Raw genomic sequence first — 23,051 nt, 5'->3', positions numbered from 1 at the left:
TAGCATGCCTTGGAGGTATGTTATTTGCACGTCTGTAACTTTGTCACTCATCATTATTCACAAATTCATTCACGCCTATTTATAATCATCGGTGCTTAGAAACATATTATATTCTAATAGACAATAAAAGTGACTCCAAAATGAAATAAAACATTATTTACCATTCATTTCTATTGGGCAAAAAATTATCTCCAACACAACCAAAACAAACAGTAAATGCATCCAATGGCCCCCCCTTTCCTGCTATAACAGCCTCCACTCTTCGGGGAAGGCTTTCCACTAGATGTTGGAACATTGCTGCAGGGATTTGCTTCCATTCAACCACAAGAACATTAGTGAGGTCGAGCACATATGTTTGCCGATTAGGCCTGGCTCGCAGTCAGCGTTCCAATTCATCCCAGAAGGTGTTTGAAAATACCCTCAAATTAAAGCAACACACTGTCTGTACTTTATACCTTATAGTCATTGTATGATTTAAAAAAAAAAATGTACCACTGTCCCAATATTTTTGGAGCTCACTGTATAAGGCAGAGGGGCTCTATTTGAACAAACCTAACACAATGGTAAATCTAAACGCTGGCGGTAGCGTTATAGGTTCGGTTGTGTGTCAGAAATATTTTACTTATTTTCACAACCGGAATTATGGTGGTGGTGGTGCGAAAAAATCCCTGATGAATAAACATGTTGAGGGCGTGTCGAGGCTTGGCTACTCATTTGGCCAGAACAGAACGAATTTCCATGGCTAAATATGGAGCTTCTTCAAATTGCGTATTTGCGATCTTTTATCCTTTTGCGTTCTCATCAATTCAAATGTTAGTCCGTTAAATAGCCTGGCCGATATTTGCTAAATATGCTGAACATGTTTTCCACCCGATTACGCAACCATCCTCTTTAGAGGCTGCTGCCCTATACATATAGACTTGGAATCACTGGCCACTTTAATGATGGAACACCAGTCACTTTAATAATGTTTAAACAATGTTTACATACTGCTTTACTCATCTGATATGTACAGTTGAAGTCGGAAGTTTACACACACCTTAGTCAAATACAGCAGTTTTTCACAATTCCTGACATTTAATCCTAGTAATAATTCCCTGTCGTAGGTCAGTTAGGATCACCACTTTATTTTAAGATGGTGAAATGTCAGAATAATATTAGAGAGAATGATTTATTTTAGCTTTTATTTCTTTCATCACATTCCGAGAGGGTCAGAAGTTTACATACACTCAATTAGTATTTGGCAGCACTGCCTTTAAATTGTTTAACTTGGGTCAAACGTTTCGGGTAGCCTTCCACAAGCTTCCCACAATAAGTTGGGTGAATTGTGGCTCATTCCTGCTGACAGAGCTGGTGTAACTGAGTCAGGTTTGTAGGCCTCCTTGCTCGCACACACTTTTTCAGTTCTGCCCACAAATTTTCCATAGGATTGAGGTCAGGGCTTTGTAATGGCCACTCCAATACCTTGACTTTGTTGTCCTTAAGCCATTTTGCCACAACTTTGGAAGTATGCTTGGGGTCATTGGGGTCATTGTCCATTTGGTAGACCCATTTGCGAAGTTTTAACTTCCTGACTGATGTCTTGAGATGTCGCTTCAATATATCCACATAATTTTCCTGCCTCATGATGCCATCTATTTTGTGAGGTGCACCAGTTCCTCCTGCAGCAAAGCACCCCCACAACATGATGCTGCCACCCCCGTACTTCACAGTTGGGATGGTGTTCTTCGGCTTGCAAGCCTCCCCCTTTTTCCTCCAAACATAACAATGGTCATTATGGGCAAACAGTTCTATTTTTGTTTCATCAGACCAGAGGACATTTCTCCAATAAGTGTGCTCTTTGTCCCCATGTGCTGTTGCAAACCGCAGTCTGGCTTTTTTATGGCGGTTTTGCTACAGTGCCTTCTTCCTTGCTGAGCGGCCTTTCAGGTAATGTCAATATAGGACTCGTTTTACTGTGGATATAGATACTTTTGTACCCATTTCCTCCAGCATCTTCACAAGGTCCTTTGCTGTTGTTTTGGGAATGTTTTTCACTTTTCGCACCAAAGTACGTTCATCTGTAGTAGACGGAATGCGTCTCCTTCCTGAGCGGTATGACGGCTGCGTGGTCCCATGGTGTTTATAGTTGCGTACTATTGTTTGTACAGATGAACGTGGTACCTTCAGGCGTTTGGAAATTGCTCCCAAGGATGAACCAGACTTGTTGAGGTCTACAATTGTTTTTCTGAGGTCTTGGCTGATTACTTTTGATTTTCCCATGATATCAGCACAGAGGCACTGAGTTTGAAGGTAGGCCTTGAAAAACATCCACAGGTACACCTCCAATTGACTCAAATTAGCCTATCAGAAACTTCTAAATCCATGACATCATTTTCTGGAATTTTCCAAACTGTTTAAAGGCACAGTCAACTTAGTGTATGTAAACTTCTGACCCACTGGAATTGTGATACAGTGAATTTTCAGTGAAATAATCTTTCTGTAAACAATTGTTGGAAAAATTACTTGTGTCATGCACAAAGTAGATGTCATAACCGACTTGTGAAAACTATAGTTTGTTAACAAGACATTTGTGCAGTGGTTGAATGTAAACTTCATATAAACTTCCGACGTCAATATACTGTGTTCTATTCTACTATATTTTAGTCATTGCTCAATCGAATGTTTATATATTCCTTAATTCAATTATTTTACTATGAGATCTGTGTGTATTGTTGTGAATCGTTGTTAGATACTACTGCACTGTTGGAGCTAGGAACACAAGCATTTCGCTACGCCCTGTCACGTCCTGACCCTAGGAAGATTTTCATTTTTTATAGTAGTGTAGGTCAGGGCGTGACGGGGTGTTTGGAGTTTTCTATGTTTTCTATTTCTATGTTTAAGTTCTAGTTTGTCTATTTCTATGTTGGGGTTGTTTGGGATGATCTCCAATTGGAGGCAGCTGATCCTCGTTGCCTCTGATTGGAGATCATATCTAAGTAGGGGTTTTTCTTCCTGGTTTTTGCGGGTAGTTGTTTTCCGTTTTGTCTGTTGTACCTGACGGAACTGTTTGGTTGTTTTGTTGTTTTCTGTTTAAGTGTATTCATTAAAGGAAATATGAGCACTTCACATGCCGCGCCTTGGTTCCCTTTATACGACCCACGTTACACATCCGCAATAACATCTGCTAAATATGTGTATGTGACCAATAAAATTTGATTTGATTTTTTTAATATATTGTTAAACAGGCTATAGTATTTACACTTAAATAGGATCTAGTCCAACTGTAAACTGTAGTCTGGACATAGACATGCAAAAACATAGTCAATAAGCAAGATTAAATTCAGTAGGCTATTGATCAGGCCTAAAAGGACTGTATAATTCTCATCTAATTCCAATGAAACTTGTTTTAAATAGGCTGTGTCTAAATACAGTTACAAGCACCATCATTGCTCCCCGTGGACGATATAATACAGACAAGCAACTAAGACTACGGAGGGTTTTGCATAAATCCAAACCTTTCACAGGGGGCTGATTCAAGATCCAATATGAAGAGAAAGGGGGGGCATGTCCACTCACCGTTATACTGCTCCCAAATGTTATGTTTTATAAACATGATGTAACCATCTAACAGATCATATTTGGACTTCTCCAGAAATAGCCGGCGAAATTGTCATTGCATTCGAGCCATTTAAGTTCTCACCATAAACTCATGGATGGTGAATCTTTTTTAATAAATGTGTTTTTTAATCTAATAAACAAACAAAAACAATCAATCTGTTTTTTAAACCAACAACAATATTTTCCAATTAGGATGGGGTCAAAAGTATGATGTCATAAACCGCATCTGTCCTGCCATGAACTTAAGGCAATGTGTGCACACTAAGGCCTAAGGACTCTTTGGCAGGAAAATGGTTGTTTGTCCTATCCATTGAAGATAGTTTATTAAATAGTATACACTAACCCTACAATATGCTCAGTTACAACAAACATGTAGCTAATCTAGTTTCTTTTTTTTTATTTTGGCTTCAACATGGAAATATTTGTCTACACAAATTGCATTTCGAAAAAGTTCACTGCATGTTCAAACCATGGACAATTGGGCATTGCCCTATCATTATAATAAGATTAGCCTACCATCGCCTGATATGGCCTGTTAGTGACTTTGCCACGTGAAAGGTAAACCAACAATGGAATAGCCTAGACTACAAGAGGATTTAGCGCCAAGGACAGCGATTGGAATTCCTGCGATTTGATAGTTAGGTCCAACAGATGAAAGTGGAAGGTGAAATGTTTTAACTAAATGATAGAGGTAAAACAACAAGCAGTCTGTTGTAACAACTTCATGTTCCAAAACAGACTTCCTACAGTCACTGACAGCTTTCATTCAACAGGCATCACACATAAGCCTAATGAGTCCAAACTGTTCACAGAAGCTGCATGGACAAACATAAAAACACAACTGGAATATCTGTTGACTGTTTTGCTGCTCGTGATATTTAAATGAAACATTGGTTATAGGCAGTTGCGGTTGTATGGCTCCCTGGGTGAACATTTGGTAGCATTTCGTAGTGTGACTGATTTTATGAATTGCATTAGTACTGTACAAAGTTAGAGGTGCGCTATTTGATAGATTCCCCTGCTCCCCCAACCTCGCGCTTCCAGTTGGGAGACCTGAGGTCAACCTACCTCCGCCCCCCTCACCATCTCGTACTTCTGAGTGGGAGACCTTCCCAGGCAGTAGCCTGCCTAGCTCACGGACTAGAATCAGGGCGCCCACTCCGACAAGGTTAATTGATCCGCAGTCCCACACGGTGACATGATATCATTGACGTGACATGCAAATGAGCGATAGAAAACCAATCGCGCAAATGTCACCATTACGATTTTTTTGGGGGCGCGGGCACCCATGTCGCCTATACCTAAATCTGCCACTGGTTATAGGCTACTGATTAGGATACTGTGTGCCACCGTTTGCAAAATCCATTCCATATCCAATTCCGTTACCGTTCAGACCAGCTTTTGGCTAGTCTTAAATATCAACAGTAGAGCTGCTTTATATTGGCAAATTGTCGTACATTTTTAAGGACACACCTAAAATATGTTCACACATCCCACCTCAGAGCAAGTGAGCTGAAATAGGACAGGTAAATTACCAACCCTGACTCTAGGTTCGGAAAATAGCAGAGTGCTGGTTTTTACACGTTGAAATTGCCAAAGTGGTTGTGTTTGACACTAGTGCCACTTTAAAACAGCAGACGAAAAATAGAGTCCAGGAGCTCACATCAAAACAGGTTGGTTCATACATAATCATTGTAGCGTTTGAGAACTGAATCAATCATTTTTTTTTTCTTTTTGGGGGAAGACGCTGTTCTGCTCAATGCCAGAATTCTATCATTGGAAATGAAAGAGCTGACAGGCTGGTGAATAAGAGACAGAGAGAGAGAGAGAGAGAGAGAGAGAGAGAGAGAGAGAGAGAGAGAGAGAGAGAGAGAGGAGAGAGAGAGAGAGAGAGAGAGAGAGAGAGAGAGAGAGAGAGAGAGAGAGAGAGAGAGAAAGACCGAGAGGGAATCTAAAAGCATTTGAGATCACAAAAGGAGTTCAAATCAATGCGTAGCCCACCGTTTTCAGAGCAGATGAAAAGGACCTGCTTCCTCAATTGCTTGGAAACTACTTAGAAATTGTCACTTTGATTTATTTTAGCAGTTGACTACATTAAAGCTAAATGCTGCGCACGAGGACATCACATACTTTGATTGTCTGAGCTAAATGAAAAGCACTAATGGACATTCTCCTACACACACACACACACACACACACACACACACACACACACACACACACACACACACACACACACACACATTCTCCTACACACACACACACACACACACACATTCTCCTACACACACACACACACACACACACACACACACATTCTCCTAAACACACACACACACACGTTCTCCTAAACACACACACGTTCTCCTAAACACACACACGTTCTCCTACACACACACACACACACATTATCCAACACACACACACACATTCTCCAACACACACACGTTCTCCAACACACACACACACACACACACGTTCTCCAACACACACACGTTCTCCTAAACACACACACATTCTCCAACACACACACGTTCTCCTAAACACACACACACACACACACAGACATTCTCCAACACACACACATTCTCCTAAACACACACGTTCTCCAACACACACACGTTCTCCTAAACACACACACGGATACATACACAGTTATCCCTCTCAATTATCATAGAAAATATAGAGTTATTAAGAAAAATATTATGTGGCAGAATAATGTGTGTGTGCATGTATGTATGTATTTTCTGACCACGTTTAACCAATAAGCCTTTAGAGGTTGACTGATCAGAGAATACACATTACACTACACTACATTTTAGTGGGAATCGAACCCACAACCCTGGCGTTGCACACACCATGATGGCATTGCAAACACCATGCTCTACCAACTGAGCCACAGGGAAGGCTACAGTACACTACAGTACACTACACTACACTACACTACACTACCCTACACTACAGTTCAGTACAGCTCAGTGCAGTACAGTACAGTAACAAACAGTACAGGACAGTACAGTACAGTAACTGACAGTACAGGACAGTGCAGTAACTGACAGTACAGGAAAGTACAGTACAGTAACTGACAGTACAATACAATACAGGACAGGACAGTACAGTAACTGACAGTACAGGACAGTACAGTACAGTACAGTACAATACAGGACAGTACAGTAACTGACAGTACAGGACAGTACAGTAACTGACATTACAGTACAGTAACTGACAGTACAGAGCAGTACAGTACAGTACAGGACAGTACAGGACAGTACAGGACAGTGCAGTACAGTAACTGACAGTACAGTGCAGTACAGTACAGTACAGTACAGTACAGGACAGTACAGTAACTGGACAGTACAGTACAGTACAGTGCAGGACAGGACAGTCCAGTAACTGACAGTACAGTAACTGACAGTACAGGACACTACAGTACAGTAACTGACAGTACAGGACAGTACAGTGCAGGACAGTACAGCACAGTAACCTACTGTACGGTACGCTACAGTACAGTACAGTTCAGTTCAGTACAGTAAACTGTTGTAGCTAGCCCTTGTTGTAACTGCAAATTATATTTACTCTCTAATTTCTGTCATTAAGAACACTGTCCTCATCTTCCTGCTAACGGCTTTCTCCTCCATGGGCAAACAGACAGTAATTAACGCTTTACTCAGGAGAGACCTGGTCTCTCTCTTTCCCTCTGACATAAATTAAGAAGGTATTTGTATTTATTATGGATCACCCAGCAAAATTAAGGCAGTTATACAATTTTAAAAACATCACATTACATTACATTTATAACAGATTTTTTAAAATCTGATTCTACTGCTTGCATCAGTTACCTGATGTGGAATAGAGTTCCATGTAGTCATGGTTCTATGTAGTACTGTGCACCTCCAATAGTCTGTTCTGGACTTGGGGACTGTGAAGAGACCTCTGGTGGCATGTCTTGTGGGGTTTGACAGGTGTCTGAGCAGTGTGCCAGTAGTTCAAACAGACAGCTCGGTGCATTCAACATGTTAATACCTTTCATAAATACAAGTAGTGATGAAGTTAATCTCTCATCCACTCCTCCACTGAGCCAGGAGAGATTGACATGCATATTAATAATGTTAGCTCTCTGTGTACATCCAAGGGCCAGCTATGCTGCCCTGTTGTGAGCCAATTGCAATTTTCCTAAGTCCCTCTTTGTGGCACCTGACCACACGACTGAGCAGTAGTCAGGTCTGACAAAACCATGCCTGTAGGACCTGCCTTGTTGATAGTGCTGTTATGAAGGTAGAGCAGTGCTTTATTATGGACAGACTTCTCCCCATCTTAGCTACTGTTGAATCAATATGTTTTGACCATGACAGTTTACAATCCAGAGTTACTCCAAGTAGTTTAGTCACCTCAACTCGCTCAATTTCCACATTATTTATTACAAGATGTAGTTGAGGTTTAGTGTTTAGTGAATGATATGTCCTAATTTTAGAAATATTTACAACTAACTTATTCCTTGCCACCCATTCTGAAACTAACTGCAGCTCTTTGTTAAGTGTTGCAGTCATTTCAGTCGCTGTAGTAGCTGACGTGTATAGTGTTGAGTCATCCGCATACATAGACACACTGGCTTTACTCAAAACACACTGACTTTACTCAAAACACACTGGCTTTACTCAAAACACACTGGCTTTTCCAGCAGCAGACTATGATAAATAATGTCAAAAGCCAATGCTGAAGTCTAACAAAACAGCCCCCACAATCTTTGTCTCATCAATTTCTCTCAGCCAATCATCAGTCATTTGTGTAAGTGCTGTGTTTGTTGAATGTCCTTCCCTATAAGCATGCTGAAAGTCTGTTGTCAATTTGTTTACTGTAAAATAGCATGGTATCTGGTCAAACATCGTTTTTTCCAAAACTTTAATAAGGGTTGGTAACAACCTGATTAGTCGGCTATTTTTCTCCATTCAAGTTGTCAGATCTCGGTGACTTGTAATTGTTGATAGACAACAATATTTTTTCACCTCTTCCACACTCACGGAATTCAAAATTACAATGCTTGTCTTTCATAATTTGGTTAGATATACTTGGATGTGTAGTGTCAGCGTTTGTTGCTGGCATGTCATTCCTAAATTTGCTAATCTTGCCAATGAAAAAATCATTGAAGTAGTTGGCAAAATCAGTCTGTTTTGTGAAGAATGAGCCATCTGATTCAATGAATGATGGAGCTGAGCTTGCCTTTTTTCTCTAAATTTAATTGCAGGTGCTCCAAAGCTTTTTCATGTAATGTATCTTTGTTTCATAGTGTAGTTTCTTCTTTTTATTTATATTCGTCGCATGATTTCTCAATTTGCAGTATGTTTGCCAATCGTTTGTGCAGCCAGACTTATTTGCCATTCCTTTTGCCTCATCCCTCTAAAGCATACCATTTTTCAATTCCTCATCAATCCACTGAGATTGAACCGTTTTTTCTTAATGGGTGCATGCTTATTAGTAACTGGGATAAGCAATTTCATAAATGTGTCAAACGCAGCATGTGTTTGCTCCTCATTACACACCACAGACCAACAAATATTACTTACATCAACAACATAGGAATCATTACAAAACTTCTTGTATGACTTCTTATACACTAAATTCGGCCCAGGCTTTGGAACTTTGGTTTTCCTAAATATGGCTACTATATTGTGATCACTACAGCCAATGGATCTGGATACCGATGGAGGTGGTGGAGGTGGTGGTGGTGGAGGTGGTGAAGGTGGTGTCACAGCAACACGTTTTCAGACCCATATTTTGATTTTTCCATCACCACCTCTCTGCCCCAACAACAAAGCATTGGCAGAAGATTTATTTATAGATTTAACTATATATATATATTTTTTACCTCCTAGGAGTAGTCCTGTTAACTGACATTTTCCCTGTGAATCGTTGCAATGTGATGGAATCCATGCCGTATTGTTTCAACCCACGTCCTATTTGCTCGAACAAAGTAGACATCAATCCTTTTCAGAAATTAATTCAGTGTTATTTAGTTGGAGAAGGAGCATGGTTGTGTATAGGCAGGCAACAAGCATATTATTTTTTTCTCCATCCAAATGCAAATCAGAATCCTAATGAAAATCAGCTGCAAGCCAGAGATTGAGAGAATAAATGGCTTCTTTTCCCCCAGCACTGGACCAGTCGCAAGGGAATTTACTTATTTTAATACACAATGACACAGCAGAACAGCTTTATATTCATCCCCCGTTAGAAATGCTGTGTTATGACTGTCTCTGATTGATGGTAGACAACGTTGACAACCCCCCCATAACCTAACCCAAGCTTCTCTAGTAGTGCTGATCTAGGATCATTTTTGTATTTTAGATCATTTTGAATAAGAGTATATGGACAGGAAGGACCTGATGCTAGCTTGTACTCTGAGAAGCTTTGTAAAAACAGGTCCATGCCTTTTGTCTCATCTGTGTAATCTCTGGACAGACACAAGTAGCATACATGGTAGTAGCATCTGTCAACAGACTGTGGGATGTGAAGACCAGTGAGGAAACTTGTTTCGTCACTGATCATTTGGACGAATCACAATTTCACAGGTGCCCACATCTTTCGAGTTTTGGTAAAGGGGAGGTGACATTTGGCCCATATAGACTTGCCTGAAACTTGCAGAGAGTTTCCGTTTAGGGGATTGGAGACTTTTCAAGTCGAGTAAGTATCTCTCTCTTAACATCTGCCCCCAGAAGTTAATTGAGCGTCTGACGCAATAGTGCTATAATTTGTTTTTTTTCTTCTGGGTTTTCTGTGTGATTTGGTGTACCTCTAGGTTCAGTACTCGGCCCATTACCTTTCAGTCTTGTGATACTGGAGTTGTTCTCAGTCAGATCAGACAGTGTAGGGTGATGTAAGCTCAGCTCGGCTCGACTCATAGATGGTGGTGTCTGATAGGCATGGTGTCTTATCTCTCCAGGCTACTCTAAGACTCACCATTGGCACTGTGACTTCTGTCGGAATTACGTGGCAGAGACAGACAGAAGCACAAAGACAAGGTTTTCCAGTGCATGATGCATATCAGATCAGTCTCTCTCTCTCTCTCTCTGCTGAAGGAAGGAGAGAGAGGATAAATCATGTGAAATAGGCTCTACCCAGGGATTTTACGACAGCCTTGATATTCAGCACTGCTCTAACTGACTGCAGCCCTGATAAACATTATTCCAACCCACTAACCTTTAATTAGACAGAATTAATTGTCAAATGAGAAAAAGCTGTAAGCAGTGTGTAAGTTGTGTAGTGTCTGAGACCTGGAACACGCTGGCTTGTCTTTGATGGATTATGGAGGAATTATAATTGAAACAAGTGTACTGTATGTCTGTAAATTGTATACTTTGCTCTGTGTGCACAAGTTAGTGTAATTACATTATTTGTGTGTGTGTGTGTGTGTGTGTGTGTGTGTGTGTGTGTGTGTGTGTGTGTGTGTGTGTGTGTGTGTGTGTGTGTGTGTGTGTGTGTGTGGGGGGGGGGGGGGGCCTGCATGCATTCGTGCATCAGTGGTGGTAGGTGCTGTTTAAGATTAGGGCGGATTATTCATATTTTTTATTATCAGCATAGCCTTATTTATTGTACAGCTTATTGGATGCCTGTCTGTCAGTCATATTCCATTCACCCAGCCCAAGGTGACATCAATAGTTTTAGGCTACTACATGATACTCAAATTTGCCCTATACCCATCATGAGGTTGCTACAACAAATTAATAAAAATGAAAGCTTCCCTTGAATTGGAAACGTTGGCATGTTGGATAGCCTTAGCCAGCAGGGCTAACATAATATATAATTCCTCTCTGTTTGAGTCAGGTTGTTGAGTAGGCCAAATTAGCTGCATTAGCTTCTGTAAGTGAAAGTAAAAGTGAAACTGGGGGAAAAAAACATACATCTAAATCTCTCTCTCGCTCTCTGCTGCTTCTTAATTTTTTAAGAAATTAATTCGTTCAAAACTGTTCAGCTATTCTCTTTCTCTCTCTTTAAGTCAACTTTTCACCACATTGTAGGCACTACAGTGCTAGCTAGCTGTAGCTTATGCTTTCAGTACTAGATACATTTCCTGTTCCTTTGGTTGGATGGACAACATGTCAGTTCATGCTGCAAGAGCTCTGATAGGTTGAAGGACGTCCTCTGGAAGCCGTCATAATTACAGTGTAAGTGTATGGAAAGGGGTGAGAACCACGAGCCTCCTAAGTTTTGTATTGAATTCAATGTACCCAGAGGAGAACGGAAAATAGCTGTCCTCCGACTAGACCATGATGCTACCCTACAGAGTGCTGTTGAGGATACTATAGACCTTCATTGCAAAACAGTGTGTTTTAATCAGTTATTTGGTGACGTGAATATATTTAGCATAGTTTTATTAAAAAAGGATAACTTCTTTAACGTTTCACTTTTTATTTGTATGAAATTCACTGATAGGGATTGTCCTTCCTCCTCCTCCTCTGAGCCTCCACTTTTGTGCATGTGGGACTTTCCGCCACTAGGTGTGCAGTGCGGTGCAGAACCAGGACTTCACTCTCATCGCGGACTACTGCCTGGACCTTAAGCCCCTGCTCTACCTGAAGAGAGAAACTAAACGACTGGGATGGCCAATCACTTCCCACGTTTCACCACCAGAAGGTCAAACCTGTACAGTGACTAGAGGAAGTGGTGGACAAGGGGAGTGATTGACAGCTGATCCAACCAGCCCAACATAGCTGAATATCTAGGCATCAGATAAGAACAAGACCACAGTGTTCATAAAGTGACCATTAGACTTGCCACCTTTAGAACTGAAAACGTTTGTAGGGGCAACAGTTTTGATAAAATGTTTAATTTGTATAATCTGACATGCTAATTTCTGTCCATTCCTGTCCATGTTGTAGCATTTCTGACATCTTTTTTTTAGCAGAATCTCAGAGTTCTAACGCCACCAACTCGGTTGCTTGGCAACAACTCAACTACACGCACCAGGCTGCCAGTCATAAGAACAGTATGCGAAACAAACCTAGGCTACTGTAGATATCAGGCTTAGCACCCCGTATTATCAGCATATTCAACAGCGTTTAAGAAAAATATATTACCTTCAATATTGTTATCTTGTGATCAAGCCATCAATGTTTTGCCATTATTGGTGTCGTAAAAATTGTATCTAACGGGTTAGCAATTAGCATGTTTGACATTTCAGTGGAAATACTACTACAATCAACTTTCTGATAAGCCATTTAGCAAAAAATAACATGTCCCGTATTATTGGCACATGGTCCCCAGTTATAGGCCACCTTAATATTTTTGTTCAATTACAAGTTCAAATAAGAGACACCAACCTCATATCCGAAGTGGTTACTAGATAGTTGACTAGTTGGCTAGCCTTCTGGTTAAAAAAAATATATGTTCTTTCTTGCCTGAAATCCATTAGCTATATTTCAGAGGTAAAAAGTTGGGTATTAAATTATGTGTCTGTCACGCAATCGAATTTTACAATATACAGCGTGTCCCACAAAATGTGTATGTGTATATATATATATATTAAAACCTCTCCCTGACATAATCTAATGTTTTGCTTTCGCTGTAAAGCCTTTTTGAAATCGGACAATGTGGTTAGATTAACGAGAGTCTTGTCTTTAAAAATACTTGAAAGACCTACTTAAATCCTTATCGCCAATATCCAATGGTAGCGCCTGGCGCGAAATACGAAAAACCTTAAAAATGCTATAACTTCAATTTCTCAAACATATGACTATTTTACACCATTTGAAAGATAAGACTCTCCTTTATCTAACCACATTGTCCGATTTCAAAAAGGCTTTACAGCGAAAGCAAAACATTAGATTATGTCAGGAGAGTACCCAGCCAGAAATAATCACACACCCATTTTTTCAAGCTAGCATATATGTCACAAAAACCAAAACCACAGCTAAATGCAGCACTAACCTTTGATGATCTTCATCAGATGACACTCCTAGGACATTATGTTATACAATACATGCATGTTTTGTTCAATCAAGTTCATATTTATATCAAAAACCAGCTTTTTACATTAGCATGTTTTGTTCAGAACTAGCATACCCACCGAAAACCTCCGGTGAATTTACTAAATTACTCACGATAAACGTTGACAAAAAACATAACAATTATTTTAAGAATTGTAGATAAAGAACTCCTTTATGCAATCGCGGTGTCCGATTTTAAAATAGCTTTTCGGTGAAACCACATTTTGCAATATTCTGAGTAGTAGCCCGGCCATCACGGCTAGCTATTTTGACACCCACCAAGTTTGGCACTCACCAAACTCAGATTTAGTATAAGAAAAATTTGATTACCTTTGCTGTTCTTCATCAGAATGCACTCCCAGGACTTCTACTTCAACAACCAATGTTGTTTTGGTTCAAAATAATCCATAGTTATATCCAAATAGCTCCATTTTGTTTGCGCGTTCAAGTCACTATCCGAAGGGTGACGCGCCAGCGCGTTTCGTAACAAAAAAATTCAAAATATTCCATTACCGTACTTCGAAGCATGTCAAACGCTGTTTAAAATCCATTTTTATGCGATTTTTCTCGTAAAATAGCGATAATATTCCAACCGGGCGACGACGTATTCGTTCAAAGAGAGAAAGAAAAACATGGAGTCGTCACATGCACGCGCGCACCAGTGTCATTGTTCTCAGGAGGAGCACTCTCCAAAACCCCTGCTGTTTTTCGGCCAGAGACATCATTCCACGTTCTGGCGCCTTCCTAGAGCCAATGGAAGCCTTAGAAAATGTCACATTACAGCAGAGATCCTGTATTTTCGATAGAGAGGCTAAAGAAGGACGAGAAATGGTCAGACAGGGCACTTCACATATAGAATCTTCTCAGGTTTTGGCCTGCCATATGAGTTCTGTTATACTCACAGACACCATTCAAACAGTTTTAGAAACTTTAGAGTGTTTTCTATCCAAATCTACTAATTATATGCATATTCTAGTTACTGGGCAGGAGTAGTAACCAGATTAAATTGGGTATGTTTTTTATGCGGCCGTGAAAATACTGCCCCCTATCCCAAACAGGTTAAGCATATTTAAAATCAAATACTTTTAGACTTTTACTCAAGTAGTATTTTACTGGGTGACTTTCACTTTTACTTAAGTAATTTTCTATTAAGGTATCTTTACTTTTACTCAAGAATGACAATTAAGTACTTTTTCCACCACTGTTTAATAGTTAGTTGAAAACAGATTTTTGTTTTAGAGGGCAGCAGCGGCGACCCAGGACCAACGGAGCAGGGTTTAAACCAGTAACACTTGCAGTTATGAAAGCACACCACCTGTGTCACGCCTGTTCCCGCTCTTCCTCCCTCTGGCGCTCGAGGGCGCCAGATTCCCCAACATTACGCACTCAAGCCACCTTCATTACGCACACCTGCCTTTCCCCGTCACGCTCATCAGCACTCATTGGACTCACGTGGACTTAATTACTTGTGTAATTTCCTTCCCAATATCTGTCTGTTTTCTAGCTCTGCTCCCTGCTTCGGAATTGTTTGTCATATGTCCTTGTTTACCCGTGTGTTCACGTTGTTCCTGTCGTGTTCTATGTCTGTTCCTGAATAAATGTTTGACTCCCCGTACCTGCTTCTCCTGTCCGGCGTCGGTCCTTACAGAATCCCGAAGCCATCACAAGAAGCTTGCGTTCCGAAGTACTGGCGTTCCGGTTGGTGGTGATGTCGGTTCTGGGTCGCCGCTGATGGATCCGGGGGTGCCTAGCCAGCTCGTTGGGCTTCCACGCCCTAGCTGGCTCGAGAGGTTTCGTTTCCCCGGTTGGCTCGGAAGGTGCCCATCCCACGTCGGGCCCCAGCCAGATCGTCAGGTCTTGTTCGCCCAGCCTGCTCGTAAGACTGTCACGTCTCCGTTGGATCATTGGGCTTCCACGTCGCAGCGGGATCGACAGGCGTTCATGCCTCAGCCGGATCGTCAGGCTTCTATGCCTCAGCCAGCTCCCCGGGCTCCCACGCCACGCCCCTGCCGGTTCGTCGGGAGTTTACCTCAGCCGGCTTGCCCGGCACCCATGTCTCGGCCGGCTCGCCAAGGTGGGACGCCGGGTGGTCCCCCTAGAGGGGGGGGGGGGTATTGTCATGCCTGCTCCTGCTCTTCCTCCCTCTGGTGCTCGAGGGCGCTGTTCCTACGCCGTCATTGAAAATAAGAATGTGTTCTTAACTGACTTGCCTAGTAAAATAAAATTTTCAAAAATCCGATTTGAATCAAAATAGGTGGCTTTGACTGAAATCCTCTCCTATAATAACTTGGCTTAGAGCATGAGCTTTTATAACTGGATTTGGCACTAATGTAAAAGGCCCGACATGCCAACAATGAATAGCTTAAATTCAAATTCAAAAAGCCCAGTTGGTGAGGAAAAGTCCTGATGGCTTTTTATTGTTAGTTTACTTTGAAATAAAACATCAATCATTCTCTGAAAATGATTTGTCCCAGGGCTGTGTTAATCCAGTGCCAGTCGTTCATAGCACAATGTAGAAATCACAAATCAAATTTGACATTTGTCAAAACATGTCTTCTATTATTTCCACAATTCTGCATTTTTACGAATATCTCTCATTTTTATGGGAAAAAAAAGAATAGAAATGCAAAAACACCCAGAATGTAAATGAGTGAACAGACAAACTTCAGTAAACTCTACGTTCCAAACTAGAGGTGGTTATTAGATCACAGTGTGCTACACCAGCAAAGGGAAGGTTGTGAAGCTCCCGATTTCCTACAGTCCTGACGATGGAACATCTCGCCGCATCGCAAATGCAACAGTTTTAAATGCTAATACCAAATGAGCGAAGGAGTGGAGGAGACAGGAGACAGGGAACGAAGGAATAAATGAGGTGAGGAATATCAGAGAACACATAAGTAGAAGTAGTAATTCTCTTATCTTTTCCTGAATGAACCAGAGATGTTTTATACAAAAACTTTGTCATGGCTTTTATGTGGAAGGAAGTTGCTTTTCTTTATAGGTGACTTTTTAGCTCTCACATAAATCTGTATTATCTTGCTAGTGTAAAATAATCCAGGTTTTCTGCTTTTAGTTGGGAGATTATGGTTACTCTTGATTCCTATGTCACTGTCACTTTATAAAAACCTAAACTGAAGTCATTCTTCAACCAAGGTCATATCCTGCAAAAATATTTGAACAATTCATAATTTACAGTCAGCATAAAAATATGACGTTATTTTGTAGTTTGTGTATCAGAGGATAGAAAGATAGTAACGCCTCACAGCGTTACTATGGAGTCTTTGTGTACTGGGCTGGGAGGCCTTGTGTACTGGGCTGGGAGGCCTTGTGGTCTGGCTTGGGAGGTCTGGTGTACTTTCTTTTACCTTTATTTAGCCAGGTAGGCTAGTTAGTTCTCATTTACAACTGCGACCTGGCCAAGATAAAGCAAAGCAGTGCGACACAAGCAACAACACAGTGTTGCACATGGAATAGACAAATGTATAGTCAATAACACAATAGAAAAAAATCTAAAAAGTGTGCGCAAATGAGGTAAGATTAGGGAGGTAAGGCAATAAATAGGCCGTGGTGGCGAAGTAATAGGTGTGCTAGGTGTGCAGAAGGTGAATATGCAAGTCGAGATACTAGGGTGCAAAGGAGCAAAAAAAAAAAAAAAAACAATATGGGGATGAGGTAGTTGGATGGGCTATTTACAGATGGGCTATGTACAAGTGCAATGATCTGTGAGCTTCTCTGACAGCTGATGCGTAAAGTTATTGAGGGAGATATGAGTCTCCAGCTTCAGTCATTTTTGCAATTCGTTCCAGTCATTGGCAGAAGAGAACTGGAAGGAAAGACGGCCAAAGGAGGAATTGGCTTTGGGGGTGACCAGTGAAATATACCTGCTGGAGTGCGTGCTACGGGTGGGTGCTGCTATGGTAACCAATGAGCTGAGATAAGGCGGGGCTTTACCTAGCAGAGACTTATAGTTAACCTGGAGCCAGTGGGTTTGGCGATGAATATGAAGCGAGGGCCAGCCAACGAGAGCATATAGGTCACTGTGGTGGGTAGTAAATGGGGCTTTGGTGACAAAATGGATGGCACTGTGATAGACTGTATCCAATTTTCTGAGTAGAGTGTTGGAGGCTATTTTGTAAATGACATCGCCGTCAAGGATCGGTAGGATAGTCAGTTTTACGAGAGTATGTTTGGCAGCATGAGTGAAGGATGCTTTTGTTGCGAAATAGGAAGCTGATTCTAGATTTAATGTTGGATTGGAGATGCTTAATGTGAGTCTGGAAGGAGAGTTTACAGTCTAACCAGACACCTAGGTATTTGTAGTTGTCCACATATTCTAAATCAGAACCGTTCAGAGTAGTGATGCTGGACGGGCGGGCAGGTGCGGGCAGCGATCGGTTGAAGAGCATGCATTTAGTTTTACTTCCATTTAAGAGCAGTTGGAGGCCACGAAGGGGAGTTGTATGGCATTGAAGCTCGTCTGGAGGTTAGTTAACACAGTGTCCAAAGAAGGGCCAGATGTATACAGAACGGTGTCGTCTGCATAGAGGTGGATCGGAGAATCACCAGCAGCAAGAGTGACATCATTGATGTATACAGAGAATAGAGTCGGCCCGAGAATTGAACCCTGTGGCACCCCCATAGAGACTGCCAGAGGTCCGAACAACAGGCCCTCCGATTTGACACACTGAACTCCGTCTGAGAAGTAGTTGGTGAACCAGGCGAGGCAGTCATTTGAGAAACCAAGGCTATTGAGTCTGCCGATAAGAATGTGGTGATTGACAGATTCGAAAGCCTTGGCCAGGTCGATGAATACGGCTTCATTACTGTCTTTTATCGATGGCAGTTATGATATTATTTAGGACCTTGAGCAGGGCTGTGGTGCACCCATGACCAGCTCGGAAACCAGATTAAATAGCAGAGAAGGTACGGTGGGATTCGAAATAGTCGGTGATATGTTTGTTAACTTGGCTTTCGAAGACCTTAGAAAGACAGGGTAGGATAGATATAGGTCTGTAGCAGCTTGGGTCTAGAGTGTCTCCCCCTTAGAAGAGGGGGATGACCGTGGCAGCTTTCCAATCTTTGGGGATCTCAGATGATACGAAAGAGAGGTTGAACAGACTAGTAATAGGGGTTGCAACAATTGCGGCGGATAATTTTAGAAAGAGAGGGTCCAGCCTTTGCTTTCCTAACTGCCTGTGGATATTGGTTCCTAACTTCCCTGAAAAGTTGCATATCGCGGGGGCTATTCGATTCTAATGCGATACACCACAGGATATTTTTGTTGCTGGTCAAGGGCAGTCAGGTCTGGAGTGAACCAAGGGCTATATCTGTTCCTGGTTCTACATTTTTTGAATGGGGCATGCTTATTTAAAATGGTGAGGAAAGTGCTTTTAAAGAATAACCAGGCATCCTCTACTGATGGAATGAGGTAAATATCCTTCCAGGATACCTGGGCCAGGTCGATTAGAAAGGCCTGCTCGCTGAAGTGTTTTAGGGAGTGTTTGACAGTGATGTGGGGTGGTCGTTTGACCGCAGACCCATTACGGACGCAGTCAATGAGGCAGTGATCGCTGAGATCCTGGTTGAAAACAGCAGATGTGTATTTAGAGGGCAGGTTGGTCAGGATGATATCTATGAGGGTGCCCGTGTTTACGGATTTGGGGTCGTACCTGGTAGGTTCATTGATCATTTCTGTGAGATTGAGGGCACTGGGCTGGCCTGGTGTACTGGGCTACCCTGGTGTACTTGGCTGGCCTGGTGTACTGGGCTGGCCTGGAAGGCCTGGTGTACTTGGGAGGCCTGGTGTACTGGTCTGGCCTGGTGTGCTGGGTTGGGAGGCCTGATGTACTGTGCTGGCCTGGTGTACATGGGAGGCCTGGTGTACTCGGCTGGCCTGGGAGGCCTGGTGTATTGTGCTGGGAGTCCTGGTGTACTGTGCTGGGAGTCCTGGTGTACTGTGCTGGGAGGCCTGGTGTACTGTGCTGGGAGGCCTGGTGTACTGTGCTGGGAGGCCTGGTGTACTGGGCTGGGAGGCAGGTGTACTGTGCTGGGAGGCCTGGTGTACTGGGCTGGGAGGCCTGGTGTACTCGGCTGGCCTGGTGTAAATGGGAGGCCTGGTGTACTGGGCTGGCCTGGTGTATATGGGAGGCCTGGTGTACCCACCTGGCCTGGTGTATATGGGAGGCCTGGTGCATATGGGAGGCCTGGTGTACTGGGCTGGCCTGGTGTATATGGGAGGCCTGGTGTACCCACCTGGCCTGGTGTATATGGGAGGCCTGGTGCATATGGGAGGCCTGGTGTACTGGGCTGGCCTGGTGTATATGGGAGGCCTGGTGTACTGGGCTGGCCTGGTGTATATGGGAGGCCTGGTGTATTGGGCTGGGCTGGAAGCAGACAGCTGTTGTAATCACTGTACATCTTTACTCTGGTTTTGAGGATGGGCTAATGGTGGCTGAATGGTGGTGGCTGCATCATGTTATGGGTATGCTTGTCATTGGCAAGGACTAGGGAGTTTTTTTATGATAAAAATAAACAGAATAGAGCTAAGCATAGTCAAAATCCTAGAGGAAAACCTGGTTCAGTCTGCTTTCCAACAAACGTTGGAAAACAAATTGTCGTGGACGAATCAGAATTAGTTGGGTAACATAGATAATTAAGATGTTTTATTAGTATAATATGCTTATTTGAGGTACTTGTCATTAGAAAGTGTCCATTGGACTCTGGTGTCTTTTCAGTTGCATGTCTACCTTAGCTGGGGCTCAGACACTTGGGGCCCAGAGAGGGGAGAGGTCAGATTTGTCATCATGAGAATGTGTCTTTACCTATTTCTTAAACCATGTGAAGGGATGCGTGATTAATGGGGAACCAATGACTTGTCTCCACAATGTCTGTGAGCAAGTCACTCCCTCCTTTTCTTTATTGTGGGGAGGATTATGGCAGTAAATGGACCCTTGTATGTCCTCTCTTAGATCTCACACTTATCCTGTGATAATATATGGCCTAGAGGCTCACTCCCCCCAGTGAGCCTGTCCAGGAGTGGGGTCAAGAGGGGGTTTGCTTGAGATGGGAGTATCTAGAGTTGACAATTGATATATGCCATTGGATGAAATAGTTCTGTTCAATACCGTACCAGGGAGGGACGGTTCTAAGGAGACCAGATACTGGGCTATACCATTAATCCTGTTGACATAGCAGTTACTGTCTGATGTGTTTTATTGATATCTGTCATACAAAACTTAACCTTTGTGAACTGTTACTAAGTGTCTGTGGTTTGTCAATGTACGTTGAAGGGGGTATCGTTGCTATAAAAGATCCCTGTAGCCATTCTGTAATCACCTTCCTGGTTCATTCGAGAGAATGCATTAGTGGGGTCAAGAACTTTTGCAAAAGTATCTTAATTAAGTATTAAAGATGTAGTTTAACTCGGACTGGTGTGTTTGTAACTACTCATTTGGTAATGCAGAAATTAGCCACCACAAAATGCACCTTTTAACAGGACAATAACCAAAACACAAGGCCAAATATACATTGGAGTTGCTTACCAAGACAACATTGAATGTTTCTGAGTGGCCTAATTACGGTTTTGACTTAAATCGGCTTGCAAATCTATGGCAAGTTTTGAATATGGCTGTGTAGCAATCAAATACAAACAACTTGACAGAGGTTGAAGAATTTTTTTAAATTATATTGTGAAAATATTGTACAGTACAGGCGTGCCTTGCTCTTAGAGGTATACCCCGAAAGATTCACAGCTGTAATCGCTGCCAAAGGTGATTATAACATGTGAATACTTATGTAAATGAGATGTCTGTCTTTCATTTTATATTTGCAAAGATTTCTAAAAATATGTTTTCACTTTTGTCATTATGGGGTATTGCGTGTAGATGGGTGATAACAAAAATAAAATCTAATCCATGTGGAATTCAGGCTGTAACACAACAAACTGTGGAATAAGTCAAGGGGTCTGAATATTTTCTGAAGGTACTGTATATACTGTATTTATAAACATTATATATTTATATATTTAGATTTCCATCTCAGACTTGTAATATTTCCTTCGTTTTTCTGGATTATGTTTGTATTGATTTTTTTATAAAAAAATGTATTGCTAGGTATCACTGCACTGTAAACACAAGCATTTCACTGTACCTGCGATATCATATGCAAATCTTTGTACGCAACCAATAAACTTGAATTTGATTTGATTCAACAATTAAAACACAGTTTATTCTGTTTGAATCACCTGCTTATGTAAATAATGGTAACCATAGGGCCCTGGTCAAAAGTAATGCACTATATAGGGAATAGTGTGCCATTTGGGAGACAGCCTGTGGTAAATTTTATGAGAAGTGAAAGGGGAGTCAGCATGTCCTCTAGATCATTAGCCCATCCTCCAGACCATTAGCCCGTCCTCCAGACCATTAACCCGTCCTCCAGGCCATTAGCCCGTCCTCCAGACCATTAGCCCGTCCTCCAGACCATTAGCCCGTCCTCCAGACCATTAGCCTGTCCTCCAGACCATTAACCCGTCCTCCAGACCATTAACCTGTCCTCCAGACCACAACCTGTCCTGCAGACCATTAGCCTGTCCTCCAGACCATTAACCTGTCCTCCAGACCATTAGCCTGTCCTGCAGACCATTAGCCTGTCCTCCAGACCATTAACCTGTCCTCCAGACCATTAACCTGTCCTCCAGACCATAACCTGTCCGCAAGACCATTAACCTGTCCTCCAGACCATTAGCCTGTCCTCCAGACCAGAGTAAAGATGTACAGTTATTGCCTCAGCTGTCTGCTTTCTCCAAGGGATCTTTCATTAGACCACCATTATTCACCTCCTAAGACGGAACCCAAATCACGGCTCTGATCTATTTGTGCGTTTGTTATTAGGAGCCTCTGGCGGGCTGGTGGGCAGGCTGGCTGGGAGTGGATAGGGTTAACAGTGGAAAGGAGAGAAGCCATGCTGTTGTACCGTGAATGGAGAGATGGATGTGTGGTTTGTAGCACCAGACAAGACAACAGACTCCTCTTCTCATAATGCATGAGGGCAGATGCACATACTGTACAGGTTATTCATTCTTCCTGCAACACTGCTCTCTTGATTTACAGTTTGAAGAAACAAACACGAACAAATACAACATGAACAAACACAACACAACAAATACAACACAACAAATACAACACAACAAATACAACATAAACAAATACAACACAAACAAATACAACACAAACAAATACAACACAACAAATACAACACAACAAATACAACATAAACAAATACAACACAACAAATACAACATAAACAAATACAACACAACAAATACAACATAAACAAATACAACACAACAAATACAACACAACAAATACAACACAACAAATACAACACAACAAATACAACATAAACAAATACAACACAACAAATACAACACAACAAATACAACATAAACAAATACAACACAACAAATACAACACA

This window comes from Salmo salar, chromosome 29 (genome assembly GCF_965601325.2).
Source record: "Salmo salar chromosome 29, fSalSal1, whole genome shotgun sequence".
NCBI classification, from domain to species: Eukaryota; Metazoa; Chordata; class Actinopteri; order Salmoniformes; family Salmonidae; genus Salmo; species Salmo salar.
The sequence above is the reverse complement of the archived record's forward strand: the minus strand, read 5'-3'. Positions refer to the sequence as shown.